A 5,092-nucleotide genomic window follows, 5' to 3' on the forward strand; every position below is an offset into this window, starting at 1 on the left:
CTTGACATTTTCAGTGAGTTATCTACCACGACCCCAAGATCTCTCTCTTGGTCAGTCTCTGCCAGTTCACAACCCATCAACTTGTATTTGTAGCTGGGATTCTTGGCCCCAATGTGCATTACTTTGCACTTGGCTACATTGAACCTCATCTGCCACGTTGACGCCCACTCACCCAGCCTTAACAGATCCCTTTGGAGTGCCTCACAATTCTCTCTGGTTCTTACCACCCTGAACAATTTAGTGTCATCTGCGAACTTGGCCACTTCACTGCTTACTCCCAACTCCAAATCATTAATGAACAAGTTAAAGAGCATGGGACCCAATACTGAGCCCTGTGGCACCCCACTGCTTATCGTTCTCCACTGCGAAGACTGCCCATTTATACTCACTCTCTGCTTCCTATTAATTAGCCAGTTTTTGATCCACAAGAGGACTTGTCCTTTTACTCCATGACTCTCGAGCTTACTAAGGAGCCTTTGATGAGGAACTTCATCAAAAGCTTTCTGGAAGTCAAGGTAAACAGCATCTATTGGGTCTCCTTTGTCCACATGTTTGTTCACCCCCTCAAAGAAATGTAAGTGGTTCTGGAGCAGGCTAACACTTCTCATCTCCCACAGTGAAGACGGAGGAAAAAAATGCATTCAGCTTCTCAGCCATTTCCCTATCCTTTTTCAGTAATCCTTTTACCCCTTGGTCATCCAAGGGCCCCACTGCCTCCCTGGCTGTTTTCCTGCTTCTAATATATTTGAAGAAATTTTTATTGTTGGTCTTTATGTTTTTTGCAATATGCTCCTCATAGTCCCTTTTTCCCTGCCTGATCACGGTCTTGCATTTGATTTGCCACAGCCTGTCTTCCCTTTTATTAATCTCACTTGGACTAGCTTTCCACCGCTTAAGGGAGTCCTTCTTACTTTTTACAACTTCCATTACTTGGTTTGTTAACCATGCAGGCCTTCTCTTATACCTGTTTGTGCCTTTCCTAACTTGTGGTATATATTTTATCTGAGCTTCTAGGATAGTAGTTTTAAATAGCCTCTGAGCTTCCCCAAGGGTTTTGACTGTATTTACCTTTCCTTTCAGTTTCCTCTTCACATGCCTCCTCATCTCAGAGAATTTACCCCTTTTAAAGTTAAAAGTGGTTGTGCTGGTCTTTTCGGGCAACTCTCTATTTATACAAATGGTGAAATCAATAACGTTATGGTCACTGCTCCCAAGCGGTGCGTTCACTTTTACGTCTCTCACAAAGTCTTGGGCATTACTTAGGACCAAATCCAGGATCGCCCCACCCTTGGTAGGTTCTGTGACCATCTGCTCCATAGCACAGTCATTGAGAGCATCTAGAAACTCAATCTCTTTCTCTCGACCTGAACGCATATTGACCCAATCAATCTGCGGGTAGTTAAAATCACCTATTAAGACACAGTTTTTATGTTTAGCCCCTATCTTTAATCCTTCCATCATATTATAATTGTCCTCTATCTTTTGATTTGGTGGGCGATAACAAACTCCCATAGTTAAATTTCCTTTTGGGCCCTCTATTTTGACCCAAAGCATTTCTGAAAGGGAATCTAATTCTTTTACCTCAATCTTACTGAACTGTATACCCTCTCTGACATACAGAGCCACCCCACCTCCAACCCTTCCCTCCCTATCCTTCCGATATAACTTATATCCAGAAATCACCGTGTCCCACTGATTCTCCTCATTCCACCAAGTTTTTAAAATTACCACAATGTCTATGTTTTCCTCCAACACTAAACATTCCAACTCACCAATTTTACTTCAAACACTTCTAGCATTTGTATACAAACATCTATAATTTCCCAGGCAAGCTAGGCCTGCAACTTTCCTCCTGCCGCCTCGAAACTTTGGCAGACAGTCCATACTGTTTGTCACCATCTCAGTGGATAACTCTGATCCATTACCCAGTAGAAAAGTAACAGCTAACCCTTCCTCTCTATGAGATGAGTCCTCCCGAACCAGAGACATTTCATCTCCTGTCGGCTTTCCCCCACCTTCTGCCACCCTTTTTGATTTTTAGCGCTTCTTTTTTCCCTTCTGCCACCTTTTTGATTTTTAGCGCCATCAGCCTGGTTTCATTTGGGGACAAGTGGAGACTGTTTCTTTTGTACAGCTCCCGCTTGTTCCAGAAAGCATCCCAGTGTCTAACAAACTTAAACCCTTCCTCCTTACACCATCATCTCATCCACACATTGAGACTTCTAATTTGTGCCTGGCTCTCCAGCCCTGCACGTGGAACAGGTAGCACTTCCGAGAAGGCTACCTCGGAGGTCCTGGCCTTAAGTCTCCCGCCTAGCAGCCTAAAATTTTCCTCCAGGACCTCACGACTGCATTTCCCCACATCGTTGGTGCCAACATGCACCACGACCACCGGCTCCTCCCCAGCACTGTCTATCACCCTAACTACTACACGCGTAATGTCCGCTACCTTCGCACCAGGCAGTCAAGTCACCATACGGTCAGTATGCAGTTTTGCCACCCAGCTGTCTACTTGCCTAAGGATCGAATCACCAACTACCAAGACCCTCCCTCTCTCCCCGCCCAGGGATGGTTCCTTGGCACGAAAGGATTCCCATTCACCAACCAAAGAAGAGGTCCCTTCTGAGGGTGCATTCCCCTTATCCTCAGCCCGGTGCCCTGTTCCCTCTTGACCCTCATTATCCCTGGCAGCAACGGGGCTGCCACGTTCAGATCGGGGCTCAACTAACACGTCCCCAAGAGTCTTCCGTGAGTGCCTAACTGACTGTCTCTGCTTCTCCAGGTCAGCCTCAAGGGTACGAACTCATTCCCTGAGGACCAGGGAATTTCCTTGCATTGAGCACACACCCAAGACTTCTGTCCTGTGGGCAGATAGTCATACATAGATAGTCATGGCTTGTTGTGCTTGGCCAGCTCTCCCCGCGTTCTTTGGGGCAGGCCTGGAGAGCTGGCATCTGGGTTTGCTGCAGCCAGGTCTGCAGAGCACACCTTGAGCAGATTGTGTGGCAGGGTTCATAGAGTAGATAGATGTATATAGTGCATTTGGGTGCTATAGAGATTCTCTGGTGTGAAGTTAGGTTTGGCTTTGGGTGCCTCAGGAATTTGACCCCCTGGCCCAATCTTTTGGGGACTTGGGGGTTTTGTAGAGGAGAGTCCCCTGCAGATCCCCTGCAAATTTGGGGGCTCTCCCTCAAACCCCCTCCCCTCCAGGCAGCTTCAAATATACCCTATTTGCCCTTGATTTCAATGGCCCATAGGGTATAATGGGGCCATATGTTCGGAAATAGCTGCGCATCTACCGTATATGCGGCTATTCCGACTACGGAATTCAGAAATATACAGGATTCCGTATCCCACCCCACCCCCGCCCCGGATATTTCCGAGTCCGTATACTACCAAATTTTTTTTTTGCACATCCCTAGTGGCCACCTCACATCATCCCTGCCTTTACCACCCATTTCTAGTCTTGAATCATGCAAACTGGCATAGCTACATAATGCAAAGGTCTTGAGCTGATGAAGAAAAAGTTCTAGTAAGCAAGAGAACATAACACACAAGCTTTATGCATCTATTTGAATATTTATGCCTTCCAGTCTGTCTAACAATAAATAATCAAGGAGGCTTACAATATTAAAATTCAAGAGTCAAAACAGGTAACTACAGCAGGTAGAACTTTACAAGCATCATAGGCAAATGTTTTAACTTTAAAAGTCATTCCAGAATAATAACAATAACAATTGTAATACATTTAATTGATGCTGGAAGGCATCTAAAGAAGACCTATCCTCAGTGCATTTGCGGGGGGGGGGGGTGCAAATTGCAAAGAAAAGAAAAGGAAGTTGCCATAATAGCCCTCATGTATAACCCCACTGATCAGATTTCTTCAATGGGATTTCTGCAATAAGACTTTGGAGCGTAAGAACATAAGTAGTACTCTGCTGGATCAGACTAGTGTACACTTAGTCCAACACTTTGTCTCACACAGTGGCCAATCATCTGTGTAATAACAGGACATAGAGACTGAAGCCTTCTTTGATGTTGCCTTCTGCCACTGGTATTAAGAGACTTACTGCCTCTGAATGTCGAGGAAGAGCATAAACTGGGTGGAGACAGTCCACCAGGTACTTTGGACTCAAGTGATATAGGGCCTTAAAGGTGAACAGAACAGCAACCAATGTAGTTAGCACCAGTTGAGATTAATATGGTATTTCAGTCTCTGTAAGCCCTCTGACTGCTTCAGTCTGAACCAGATAAAGCTGAATCCAAACTATCTTCCAGTATGGCCCAACATAGAGTACATTGCAGTAGTCCAGTCTAGTTGTTACCAAGACATGGGGTGACTGCCTTTCCCAGAAAAGGTCACAGTTCACAAACCAAAGTTAGAAAAATGCATTCCTGGCAAGCTGTCAGTAAACGTATGACAACCATTTCTTTAAGGGAAGGAAGAACTAATTATTCTTTCAAATATGCATTGATGATATTTGTAATCCATTAGGGCAGCCTTCCTCTTAGAAATTCATGAGGGACAAGGTTTATTTTCAAGTCAAGTCAAGTCAAGTTACCCTTTATTAGCATAAAGGTTCATTTTATTTTGGGAGTTTTAACTCTGCCCTACCCTGCAAGTGGGCTCAGTTTTAATAAGCATGAAATAAAAGGACCAGTGGGAGTCCATAGAGTTTTTTGTGATTCTGTAGAGAGGCATGATATCATTTCTGGGTTTTCTCTAGAAATGATGTCACTATGTCGGTCCAACAGCTTTTTTAAGAGAAGGGGTTGCTGTCAGGAACTCTCTTGCCATAGCAGAAGACCTAGCAACCCAGTGTTGTAAGTAGACCTTAATGCTTCAAGTATCCTATCCACAGCCTCAGGAACAGAATGGAAAAGATTTCACAGAAACCTAACTAATCGACGCCTCCAAAATATTCAGAATTTCTGTAGATAATGTGGCCTTCAAATCTGATCAAGTGTGTGAGTTTATCCATGATGTTTAGCAAAATAATCACAGCAGTTTCCAAACTATCTGTTATGTGCTACCAAGCCAATACTAGAAACAGGCACAAACCAAAAAGGGCACTTTAATTCAGGGCTTGGA

The sequence above is a fragment of the Heteronotia binoei genome, chromosome 4, assembly GCF_032191835.1.
Source record: "Heteronotia binoei isolate CCM8104 ecotype False Entrance Well chromosome 4, APGP_CSIRO_Hbin_v1, whole genome shotgun sequence".
Classification (NCBI taxonomy): domain Eukaryota; kingdom Metazoa; phylum Chordata; class Lepidosauria; order Squamata; family Gekkonidae; genus Heteronotia; species Heteronotia binoei.